A 14,166-nucleotide genomic window follows, 5' to 3' on the forward strand; every position below is an offset into this window, starting at 1 on the left:
ATCAGCGGGCGGGACATTTTAAATAAAACAGCGATTTGTTCGACCCTCGATTATTAATTCGAATGCAGGATCTCCTGACTTCGTTATTTCGGCGGACCAACTTTCTCGAAAGAAGTTGAACCTAAGGGAGAAACTTTTTAATAACAGGGACGTGATCGAAGGACTCTGGATCTCGCTTGGCGAAACAAAAGGAGAGAAATCGGGATTGCAGCGTTTGCAGATGTGAAACTTGAAAATTCTCGTCTCGAATTGAAAGAAATGAAACATAGGGAAAAAAAAAGAAAAGAAAAGAGAAAGAAAAACGAAAGAGGGGAATTGGAATATCCCACCCTTTCTCGTCTCTTTCGAATAATTAAAAGGTTTCCTTTAACGCGGCAAATTTAAAATACATCCCCTTTATACTCGAGTTAAGGCCTTCCACCTCCTGGAAATTGGGACGAGGAAAATAAAAAGGAGCAGGGAATGGAATAAAATTCCGACCGATAAAACTGAAGACGGTGGAATAAAAAAATCGTCAAAGGTTGGCCTGGAGCAAGGACTGATTGTTCGGTTGTTCGTGAATTAATAACGAGCACCGATTTCGTTAACTACCCATAACGATTTCCCGTCCCTTCCTCGCGTGCCAGAATAAATTTGAAACTGTCATTCAAAAAAAAAATTGAGTGTATCCTACATAAATCTCTCTCGCTGTCTTTTCCAAATTCACTCGTTCCAGCGCTTATAAATATTTCAATCCATTCACAAGACACGCGTATTATTCGTATTATTCCAATCTATCAATCAATTTAATTCATCAACCTGTGATCCAAGTTTCTTTTACACCGATAATATTCACTTTTCTTTAAAATCGTCGGTCGTTAATATTCAATCGAAAAGAGAGGCATCATGCCTATTAGAAATTTTCCATAATTACCCCCCTCGTACGCTATAATAGGTATTCCGTATCAGTGCCGCGTTTACCTTAATCATACATCGCTATGTTAAAAAGGCCGCGTCCACCGTATAATCACCGTATTTCCCGCCGTGACGGGCGTGTAATCACGGGTGTTTTACAAGAAACAAGAACGTCTCGTCCGGCGGTGGGTAAGGGGGATGATGGTCACGCTCGAATTACAATGAGGCGCAATCACGATCTGTCCAGATCCCTCTCATTACGAATCAAAGTCTCGACGAGAAGTGGTCAGACTCGAACAGACTTCTATTATGCATCGTGCACACAGACGCGCGACCACCACCTAAATCACGTAATTTGCCGCTGACACAACAAATAGGGGACGTCGTGTTATTAATTACCGAGGAAATTGCCTTAACCCACGCGGCGATTATCCCTGGCGCACGGTTAACGAGGCAAGTTACAAGAGCGGGTGAGCATTAATACGTACCTACAAGCCCCCAAGTGTGGAATTTCTCGATTTATGCGCCATCCTTGGGGGGGTAGATTCTTTTTTCTTTCTTTTTTCATCGATTAGAAATTCATCGAGAGCGTCGTCGAATTATTATTATTACTTTTTTTCAGATTTTTGGATGGTCGAGAAGGAAAGTTGCCGCCACGTTTCGTGGAAAACGTGGATTGATAATTGGAAAAATTATTCTGTAACCATCAGGATTTGTACTTATATATGGATGGATATGAATGATCGATGATCTTTACTATGCAACGTGACAACATGAAGAATTTAAGGATCCATTTCATTATACAGTATGATCCTTAACTAGAGAATCCTTTGAATAAGTATGGATGCAATGACCTCTATTACTATGCAGTGCGATTCTTAAGGGTCGTTCGTATGTCCCCTCTGCAATAAAGCGTAAAGATCTTTGACTCCTGTGCAATATGATCCTTGACTAAGAGTGTAAAGTTTCATTCGTACGTCTTCTGAATGAATATGGAGTACAATGGCCTTTATTAATATGCGATCCTTCATTAAAAATCAAAGAGTCCATTTGTATGTTCCCTGGACGAGAATGGATGCAACGATCTTTGTTACGTTACGAAGCGAAGATTTAATTAAGAGTTGAGAGGGAAGGAAAGAGAATAAGACTTCTTTTTATTTTACTGTTCAGTTTTTCGCAGATCTCTACGCATTTTATTACTAGAAATAGAATAGAAATAAGTGTAGCCTCGCGTAAGTTTACGTGATTCGGTAGCCGAGATAAATAATCGGAAGAAGAAAAAGAAATTTTCTCGTGGAAAATTCTCCAAAGTCGCGGAAATGGAGTTTTGGTGAGGTCGACTATGAGGTTTCGAGAGGAAAGAGCAAGAAACTTTCATCTCGTCGATTTTTAGATCCTGCTTCTCCAAGGAATAATCCACTTCCGCATATGAGAAATGCCAAGGATGAATACGTTTTCCGTCCGTATTGTAAATATACGATTTGTTTGCCCAACTTCTCTATCCACGATAGAGAAATTTCAAATTGTTTGAAGACGTTTCGACGGCACCATCGATTGCTTGTCAATTGCACCGAAACCGAACACTCTCTTTCTCTCGAGAGATTGAAAATTCTTGAGACCGATGAAATCTCATGGCTCGTGAATCTGTATTACTATTTCTTAATATTTCTTAATATTATTAGTTGATCGAAAAGAGAAAAACCAATTATCGACTGCAATAATTCGTTCCTGTTTCGCATTGATCTTCTTGCAATATCCTCGATGCAACTTTTTACAAAATTTAAGTAAAATGTCGCGCAAAAACGAGATTATAAATTATTCTTTCTCGAAAGAAGAAAAATAATTCGATCGATCCACGTAGGATTCCTATCTTTTTCCAAGAGCCGATCAACCAACCACGGATGTATAAATTACACCAGAAGGACACCTACGTTTACCTAACACTTTTATCCCGCTTTTCCCACGAGATCGAATCGAGTGAGCATTAAGATATCAAACCACCTTTCATCCAGTCTAAATACACTTATCACCGCACACCTTGCTAAAGAGATTACGAAATCTCTTGCAGGGAACGATTCGATAAATCGCATCCCACGATTCCTCCCCTCCCCCCCCCCCCTACCCCCTCCTTCGGCCGACGTTTTACATTTTACTCATCCGTGAACGTGTCTCGTTCCTTGAATCGACGACACCTATTCCGCGGAAAACTCGTTCAGCTCGTGACGAAACTCGCGTTGATTATCCACGTCTTTGAGCAATATCTCGTGTCAACGTGCCGCGCCTTCGAAGTCGAGAGAGAAAGAGAGAGGAGAGAAAAGGCGAGAGAGAAAGAGAGAGGAGAGAGAAAGAGAGAGGAGAGAGAAAGAGAGAGGAGAGAAAAGGCGAGAGAGAGAGAGGAGAGAAAAGGCGAGAGAGAGAGAGGAGAGAAAAGGCGAGAGAGAGAGAGGAGAGAAAAGGCGAGAGAGAGAGAAGGATAGCTTTCGTAAAACGATTTTCTAATTCTCTTTTCCAGGGCGGAGGGAGTTGGCTCGGGTCAATATCGATGGCATTGGAATAAATTTTCCTCCGGCGGCGGTCCGTTTCGATACCTGGCAGGCGTATCGGTTGAATAATACGAGCCATCCTCGAGGATACGGCGGGCAATTTTGTGCCCGATGTGGATACGAGACACGGTTGTACACGACGAGGTTGTGAATATCGAGGTTTGATCGTGGAATCGATTAATTAATTTAATTATAGAATCGTTTAATTGGCCGATTAGTGTTATTAAAGATAATTTGAATATACGTGGTAAGAACGATGGAATGAAATTGTGGATTATTCGAGTATTGAATAATTAAAATAATAAGAAAGGAACGATTAAATTTCCTTTTCCGTCTTTGCTCGCTTACAACAAAATTTGTACGTAAATATTGGAATAATCAAACTATTTTCTTTTCCAGAAAATTTCTCTATCGGATAAGGAATTGTCGAGAAAATTAATCTTAGTTAATTTCGAGACGTATTCTGGGATACTTTGATTTTTTTTCAGCAGGTAAACGAGAATCTGTACAATCGGGACACGATATTGGTTCCCCTTGATTAAATCGACAGAAACGAACCTGTCCTACACGTTACTTCGCGAGTTTCTTATCGAGCAACAATTTCTTACGTTTATCGCCACTCTCCTGTGCTCGTCTACCGTTGATAATCGCGTATCGTCCACAATCATCTCTATTTTACCGTAAGTGCTCGAGTATTTTCTTTTTTTACCTCAATTATCGTGCATGCAAATAGCTAACGGAGTTGTTGGAATTTATATAGTTTGCACGAAACATATTTTTTTATTATTTCAGATTATCCTACGGTATCGTTGCATACGTGCCAAATTTTTGTACAGGTAGGAGCGTAGATAGTATCGTCGTCTATTATCATAATGATGCAGATACGATCTCGTTTTTATATGGAATAGTTTTATTAAAGTATCAAGAGTCATATTTTCCGATACGATTAAAATTTTGAAATTGCGAATATATATTCATATAATAGCACTTTCTCCTCTGGAGAACTTAAAGAATTTATGAAGAAAACGATAATATTTCGAAAATATAATAGAGAACGATTCTTATTTATTAAATTTAGTACGAATTTTCACGATTATTAACATATTCCTATGATTCTCGACACATAAGAAAATGTACAAAATGTTGTAACAAATCCCCTCAAATTCCAAAACTCTCTTGGATCTACATCTCCTTATCAAGGCTCAATTTTAATCTCCACGAGATTAAAAAAAGAAAAGAAACGAATAACAGAAACTTTGGAATCTCTCAAACTATGATTCGCCGCTCTAATCTCACGTTTCCATCCGCGATTTCGGGCTGGGAACACGGATGCTGGAAACACGTGGCCGATTCTTCCCCTATCTCGCGGAATTTTAAGCGGAGAGGCACGCAAAATGAGCGTGCGCGCATTCTGAACGAAATTCAGAGAGAGAGAGAGAGAGAGTTGCGCGAGAGTCGATAGCCTCGTTTGCACGGGATACGGATTGTTGGATCTGCTGCTCTTCCTTCCGGTTCACGAACGTGGCCGCGAGATTACCGCGAGATCTCGATCGACCACACGGGAAATGGGAACTCGAACCGATCCACCGTTCGAGTTACACCACCGTGCTTTTTCCTCTCCCTCCTCGAATCTTTGCGCGCGGAAATTGCTTTTCGTCTCTCCGTTCGTAATTAAGATTACGATCTGATGCACTTGCTTCCGTTTTTTTTTCCGCTTTTCGAGATAGGAAAAAAAATATCCTCTTTTATTCTCGAAATCTTCGCTTCTGTTTGAACATATTTCGATGTATGCACGCCTTTTTCACTTTTTTTTCGTTTAATAAAGTGGTTCGTTAATGTAATAATGTAATAATGTAATATCGTTGGGGATTTGTACATGTTTGCAATTAATAAATTGTATTATCGGAATTAAAAGTAATTCTGTTTTGTGTGAGTCATTGCGAATAAAAATATAAATATTATTTTCGTTTTTTAAAAAATAATAATTTTTTGTAAGACACAGAGAGAGTAAAATTTTATAAAATATTTAGATTTTAGCGTTGTGAAAAATATTTCCAGGAAATTCATATACAAAAAATAATTCAAAGAGATTTTCTCTCGAAAAATAAATTGCTTCGTGTATAACCCACTATGAATTTTTCTTAAAATCAAATTTTTCAGGGAGAATTTTCTTCGTGCAAGATAATTCCCCAAGATTTTCGTGACTGATCGTATGTAGATTTGCAATAAAAACGAAGAATTTGAGGATAATGATCCGAATGGATTTTATTTTTTTAATTTCTCGTTCGCGTTTCGCTCTCGATGAGATGCAAATCAAGCGCATTTATTTATTTTTCACAGAGATGCAAGAGTATATATAGATATATATTCTGAATTTTAAAATTTCCCAATTTTTTGATCGAAGCTTGTACATGACGTCAAACAATTCTGATTCCTCTTATTGCGATATCGGGGAACGGAGAATCGAAATATTTTCAACGAAAGCGAATTATTTTCGAAATCAAAGCGCCGCGCGGTTGCATCCGGCTTAAAAATATAAATTGAACAACAAAATGTTATGTCAAACCATCCTGTATATCCGGTTGTAAAACGTTGACATTTCGCTGCCCTTTTTCTGATAAAACCCGGCTTTCATCCTGAGCACGCCACGTCGAATTCATAAAATATATTCCGCTATATGTACTTACAATCGTACAAACTCGTGTGCATTGTCCGTTCCCCTCGGTAAAACTAATTTTGCAGAAATCTGCCAAATGGGAAAATACACACATATATATATATATATATATATATAAAAAAAATAAATAAATAAAAGAAAGAAAGAAAAATAGTATTAAATATCAGCTTATCATACAAAAATGATGACAAAGGAAAATGGAACGTTAAATCAATTCAATTAAAATTATATATCTGAAAGATGATGGACGAAATATTTTTATTATAAATTAATTAATAATTTAATAGTATCTATTCTCCGGTTATAATACAATAAAAAATATTTTTATCATATTTTCAATGGGACAAATGTGTTCTTTTCTATATATCATATTAATATCGACTTCCATTCTTACGAATTCTCAGGAATCCGATAAATCATCAATTTATAAATACACGTAATAATTAACTTTTGTATCTATTTCAGATTCTTTCAAACTCTCGAAAAGACGATCCACCACCAAGTCTAGAATAGAATTCCTGGACTCGAAATCTCAACAATAACAAACAATAGACGCGAATAATATTCTTCTATGATAAAAACACATCCTCTGCGTATCCAGAATCCAATAATAAACATTCTTAGAGTTCTCACGGTTGCCCTAATCCCGAATGTCGAACACGATCGATTATCGCTTAACCCATCTTCGAGAGGATGATTAAAGATCGCCGATTCCACGCGAATGAGTTACACGATCGCGCGACATTAAGCTGTCGGTTAACCGGCCAAGTTCACTGTTCGCCACCTTCGACCCCCCGAAGACCTCGACAAATTGACTCGTGGATCGATTAATCCCATCCGTCCGTCCACCTCCTGTCCTAAGATCTAACGATTCCGGCAGAGAAGGGGAACCCAGCACGCCAGCTTCCTCCTCCTGTGTCTCCCAGTGATTAAGCAGGGAGAGAAATAAACCTGTCCTCGGTTGCCATTGCGGGATAGTAACGGGTAGACAAGCTTCCTACTATAGCAGAAGCCACCGTGTCCCCGGGGTGTTCTTGCCTCGAGAGAGAGGAGAGAGAGAGAGGCCAAGGAACGAGAATACTTGAAGAGAGAGAGAGAGAGAGAGAGAGAGAGAAGATTGGAGGCTACAGCTGCATAATTCAGGCTAGCTTCCAGCCCAAGTTCACGCGATAATGCACGGTCGTATCGAGGTTCGGTAATGCTCCGCTGTTTCGACCCGATCGGAATCGTATCGTCGTTCGACTCGCGTCTATCTCGAGCGTAATCGTGGATGGAATGGGTATGAGACGTCGGGACGTAACGTTGGGAAATGGAAGCGGATTTCGAAGGGAAAAGGAGGGGGGGGGGATGGGGAGAGAGGTCTCGTTGGTAACGAGAAGTTCGTACGTGCGGGTCGATCAAGGGAGATAAAATATTTTGGACGGGTGATATTGATGGTGGTCTCTCGAATCGATGGCCATGGTGGCAGGTGGTGTAAACTTTTGTTCTATTGCGAGGGATTTGAGGATACCGGTCTCCTCCCTTTTTATACGGATTTTCGAACGATTTTGGAGGGAGACAGTTGCTCCGATTTTCTATTTCTATCTTTTACGAGAAGAGAAACGAGTGGAACGGATATTTCAATTTTTCTGAATTCTTTGTTTCAGATCACGAAGATTCTGCGATACAAAATGTAATTAAAAGGGAATAATATTGTGATGTAATTGGAAAAAGATGTTCTTCTTTTATATATATCGGATGTATAATTGATGTACAAGAGAAAACATCTGTTTTACTCGTAAAATTGGAAAAGAGATTAAATCCAACACAGTGCTCTAATCGATAAAGATCTCGAGCAACTACAACTGCATAACTCAAAATAACATAAAATAGATCCTTTCCACATGCACGTGAGATATTTATTTAGAACGATTAAATGATTCTCCACCCACTGTTCGGAGCACTGTTAGATAAGATCCAACCCATGCGTCGAGTTTCAAATATCTTCAACTTTCTTCAAAAGGGGAAAGCTATATTTTTCCAATTATTCCCATAACCCTATGGGAAACCTATACCCACGAAATTCCACGCCATACGAAAAACCAAACGATTTTTCAGCCATCGATGCGTGGTCGTCACGGAACGATAACGAGGGCCGAAAAACGACGGCGATAACGATTCGTTAACGGCGACGACGGCGACGATGACGATGGCTATCGTCCCGCTCACGCATGCGGAACACGCGTAGCGCGCGGCCGAGGGCACGTTCCTCCTCATCCATGGACACAGTGTTCCAGGAATATAAAACTAGACACCGGCCGACAAATACACGGCCGGATTATCGGGCATCGGCTTAGGATTATCGGCCGTGGACGCGGTAAACCGGCGATTGGGAATTTCCACCATCGTCGATCAGCCGAGCGTAGGAAATCCGCTCGAATTCCGCTCGTCGAGCGAAATAAAAGTTCCTCGCGTGCTTTGTGGATTTTTATATTGAAGGGATTGGATTAGATCTTTTTTTTTTTTTTAGTAGATTCTTTTGGAAATTATATATTCTTATTTTAAGTTGAAAATTGTATTAAGCTTGCGATTGTAATCGCGATTTGGAGAGAGATTTGACCGCAGTTCGTTAGCAAGATGGAAACGGGTTTGTTCTTTGAACGGGAGAGAGGGAGAATTTCGGCTCGCCCTTTGTGAGATCGCAGGAATCGACGGTTCTGAGAAGGTTTCGGCGTAAATGCCATTTACGGAGCATATAAAGATCGGCGGAGGATATTTTTGTGCGGTTAATAGTCCAATGGCTATTATGTATTATATTTTGCATAAATGTGTAACAATTGAGTTACGAATGTTTAATTATGTTATTAATTATATCTTTACCAGTATTAGCTGGAGCAATTACAATATTATTATTTGATCGAAATTTTAATACTTCATTTTTTGATCCAATAGGTGGTGGAGATTCAATTTTATATCAACATTTATTTTGATTTTTTGGTCACCCCGAAGTTTATATTCTAATTCTTCCAGGATTTGGATTAATTTCTCAAATTGTAATAAATGAAAGAGGAAAAAAAGAAATTTTTGGAAATTTAGGTATAATTTATGCAATATTAGGAATTGGATTTTTAAGATTTATTGTTTGGGCTCATCATATATTTACTGTTGGATTAGATGTTGATACAAAATGATTAAAGAAATGGAGCTTTGCCTTATTTTCCAAATATCATAAATATTATACTTTGAATATTTAAATTTGGCTTAAATGCATAAACATCCAGCACACTACATTTAAATTGGAGACAAATAATTTGCTAAATAATTTTTGAAATATAGGTAATTATCAACAGATTATTTTTACTGTTCTTAATCAATAAGCAATTCACTATAATAAAAATATAATGTCATTGTGCGCGCATTTTATTTTCATTTGACTTTCTGCGAAAAATATCAACTCATCATAAAACGCCAACCACTCAACTTTATTGATCATAGTAAATACGTAGTAAATACGTAGGGCGTGATGAATATTTTTTTCAACTTTATACCCCACTTACGAGAGAGAATGGTAAACTGGATGGAACGCAAATACTCGACAATTGTTGATCACGTGTATGAGAAAATACACGTCGGTTGTCAACGAGAACTTACACGAATATTTCTAAAAAATCTTCTTCATACTCGCGAAATTTCGAATTTACTGTTTTACGACGATACAAAGATATAGGATTTAGTCGAGCACAATAAAACGTGTGGCCCTTTAAATAAAAGAAGAAAAACCATCACGTACACCTCGATAAAAGATGCAATCCTGTACACACGTATGAATGCAATCTTGTCCCCGATTTGTTGTGAAATCGTGATCGAAATATTAAAGTATAATAGAATAGGTAAGTTTGACATATATGTCAATACATGAAATCTTCAACATCGTTCGAATTTTGATCGCAGTAATTCTTTTTTTTTTTTTTTTTCTTTCCAGTCTCCAGAATACAAATCGATAAAAGATCTTTCGACTTAGAAAGATTTGAAAAATTTTTAATGGAGGATTAACGATAAGGATTGTTATGTAAGAATAACATAAAAAGTGGAGAGTATAAAGAATTGATATATACATACATTGTAGAGTGAAAATATTTACAAGATAAATACAGGATTGAAATCGAATCTTATCAAATATTTAAATAACATATCGACGTGATATCGAAACGATTGTTTATTTAAACCTGTGAAAATTGAAATGTAAAAAAAAAAAAAGAAAAAAAGAAAAAGAAATGGTAACGATAATTCCTGCTTTTGTACCATGATCGATTTTTTTTTTTTCAATTCTATTTTCAATTAACAAAGCTGCTTTGGAATGCTCATCCACTCTAATTATACACCATTGTTAATTTCACCTGCAAAATTTCAATGTATTCTCGTTACAATTTGCTTGAAAACTTGCAATTAAAATTTATATTTATGATTCATCGAAATCTACAAAAATCCAACTAAGTTTCAATAAAGCATAGCTGCACACGAATATCCTTTCTCTGCCAAGAGAAGCGTGTATCATATCAAGGAGAAGAAGGTTTATATGCAAGGCGAAACCAATTTGTGGTGTTAAGTAGAAAAGCATCGAGATAAACATAAGTTTTCAAGAGTGGTTGGTATACGAAAAAGAGGCGAGAAGAAATAGAACGACTGCGGGACCCCTTCAAAACGTCGTACAACCGCATCTTTGTTTGTCTTTGGCGAGGGATCGGACTTCTTCTGGGCCCAACGTTGAATCCCTTCCGGGAAACAGTAGTGGAAACCGTCATCAGTTTAAGTATTTACGTTTGTTTCTTCTCCTTTCGGGCTACAACATGGATAGACACTCGAGACATGTGTCGCTCTTCTTTAGCCGAGCGATGAATTGCTTCGTTCTTCGGTTTCGCGAAATAGAGGCGAAAGAAATTACAATTTTTGAAGAAGCAACGAAGATGAAACTATAATTGTAGAATTATTACAGAATGCAAAATTTTGTTTTCGAGAGATTTGACTGAGTTATTCTTCGTCGGGGATGAAGGCCGAAAGGAGAAAGGTGTGTTTCCATTCGAAATTCCATTCGATTTTAACTTCAACACGATTATTTTCTTTGAGCTTAAATTTCTGCCCACGGATTTACTTTGGACGTGGAACGTGTTAAGATAGTACTTAGCTAACTGTCCAAACAAATTAAATTTTCCATCATTTAGAGAACTTTATGAATGAGTTTCATTTTCACACGGAAACCGTGTTGCGCCTCCCCATTATATTAATACACTTTTGCTGTACTTGTCTCTTCTGTATTTTAGTCTAAATATCTTACCTCTTACATCTTTTCCTCTTTCTCTTAAAAATGTTTTTAATATTATCATGAAAAATATTATTATGAGTAGAAATAAATGATCGATGAAACGTTTAGTCTTCGAAGATTAGAATTCTAAAGATTAAAAATTCTTCTTAAGTACGATACACCATCTTTTCGCTATTAGAATTTTAAACTTTTAAATATCACATAACATTTAAGAAACGTGAATCCATAAGAAATTGAATCTCATTAGAAATCGATTCGACCTGACTTTTTTATGATATAAGATACAAATACAAGCTTTCACACATAAGACAGGAAGAATTGTGCACGAATTATAATAAAATAAATATACTTATATATAAGAGAAAAGAATACAGAGAATGTCTCAAGTCTGTAAAGGTTAAACGATGATGTACACGGAATGATAATTAACTTGTGAGAATTGTGTTTTCGGTGTAAATCCCTCAGACGATGAATTTTGAACAACTACACATGTTTGCACCACGTAATGACCCAATTCAGATAATATGATTATAACAACAGTTTAAGGACAGCCTCCACCTGAAGATCCTCATTTACAATTGAGAAATAGCTGGAATGAAAAAACATGCGAGAGATCGAATATTTTCGTCCAACGAAAATATCTTCTCTCCTTAATCGCCGATTCCAATTTAGATTATATAAAGATTGAACGTCTCTCAAGAGGAACACAAATCGAATGGGGAATACGCGTTCGAAAGCTGTATCCTCAAAGTTTCACTGTTTGTTAAGGAAAATTGATTACATTCGATACCTAAACAAGGTTTCTCTGACGACTCTGCCGAAGACATAATTTCTCGTGGAAATGTCCGCTCTCGTTGGAACGGCTTCGTCCAACGAGCAAAGCTCGACGACAGGTGGTTACCGTTACGAGGCGAATCATCCAATCGAGAGAAAGAGAGACAGTATATATATATATATACATATGTAGAAGAGAGAGAAGGAAAGACAGAGAGAACGAGAGAGAGATCACTTGGGCTCGTACAGTGACGAATTGTACGTGGAGGCAACTAAGAGGTTGATGCGGTCGAGGAAGAGGCAATAAAGGGATCTGATGGCGTGTAATATCACGGCCGAGGAAAGATTAATTTGTTACTCGTTTGTTATAAATGCCTTCTAGTGTGGTGAAGGGACAGTCATTTCTGTAATGTTTGCCCGTAATTGCGACGAAATTGCTTGGATCAACGATACGAAAGGCGTTCCCTTCGTTACATAATAAGAGAATGAGTTTTGAATTTCGATCTCGAAAATTCTCACGACATCATTCGTATGTATATTTATCACAGAAATATAATTCCAACATTTTGTTCCAATTGATCCGTCAAAAAGGATATTGTCACGATATTTTGACTTGGCTCGTGATAATCACTAGAAAAGCTAACAAAACACATTCCATAAAACTGTTATATGATTCGTATAGGAAGTGATGAGGAAGAGGGGTTATTCACGAAGAAGGGATCCATCAAAAAGAATATTGTCACGATATTTTGACTTGGCTCGTGATAATCACTAGAAAAGCTAGTAAAATTCTATAAAACTGTTATATGATTCGTATAGGAAGTAACGAGAAAGAGGAGTTATTCACGAAGAAGGGATCCATCAAAAAGAATATTGTCACGATATTTTGACTTGGCTTATGGTAATCACTAGAAAAGCTAGTAAAATTCTATAAAACTGTTATATGATTCGTATAGGAAGTGACGAGGAAGAGGAGTTATTCACGAAAAGGGATCCATGAAAAAGGATATTGTCACGATATTTTGACTTGGCTTATGATAATCACTAGAAAAGCTAGCAAAATTCTATAAAACTGTTATATGATTCGTATAGGAAGTGACGAGAAAGAGGAATTATTCACGAAGAAGGGATCCATGAAAAAGGATATTGTCACGATATTTTGACTTGGCTCGTGGTAATCACTAGAAAAACTAGCAAAATACATTTTATGAAACTGTTATACGATTCGTATAGGAAGTGACGAGGAAGAGGAGGCGAGTTATTCACGAAGAAGGGATCGGACGAGCGACTAGTTACATTAATTTATTATTCGGTACGATGACCCACGATCGCGATTATGCTCGCTATTAAACAAGCATAATCTCGTGGGTGAATTCATCGTGTGCGATAACCATCTCCAACATGGGAAGAGTAGATTTTTAGGATTTTTCACGACGCAAGTGAAACGTGACGTTACATGAAAATTCGCATCCGCCTAATGGCGATCCCCACGAGAATAAAATAAATGCTTTCAACGAGCATCCCCCCAATCGACATTTGCCACCTTGTACACCATGTGAATTTAACAAATCATGGGAACGTTATGAAATTTATTCTGCAGATAGGTAATTTTTCTGAAATTTTCGCAGGTTTTATATTTTTTGAGTTTGGCTACGTTTAATATTATTCAAGTTTCTTTTTATTTTAGGGAAAACGTGAAAAATGGATTTTTTTAATTTATTTATTAAAATGGAGATGAAAAAGAGGGTTCCTTTTTCTTCAATTTTTTTTGGAAAAAAATTGGAACAATGAATGTAATTTTGGAGCAAATTAAATTGAAAAATGTGAATAGGGAAATTTGTAAATATTGCTTTGTTCTATTTTCAAAAGTAGAAAAGTGGAACCAGTAATGGTGTAATTTATTGTAATTAAATGAATGTAAATTACTTTTTAATTATTATTATTTTTTATCGCATAATAAATAGATGTAATTTTTCACA

At 37.2% G+C, this 14,166-nt stretch overlaps 1 long non-coding RNA gene across 1 annotated transcript in view; it reads right to left on the reverse strand.

Moving 5' to 3' along the window:
- The window catches only part of LOC122716744, a 98,593-nt gene that overhangs the window by 44,381 nt on the left and 40,046 nt on the right, over positions 1-14,166 (reverse strand). The gene's annotated exons all lie outside the window — the stretch shown is intronic.

This window comes from Apis laboriosa, unplaced genomic scaffold, assembly GCF_014066325.1.
Source record: "Apis laboriosa isolate Shangri-la unplaced genomic scaffold, ASM1406632v1 scaffold118_cov155, whole genome shotgun sequence".
Lineage (NCBI taxonomy): Eukaryota > Metazoa > Arthropoda > Insecta > Hymenoptera > Apidae > Apis > Apis laboriosa.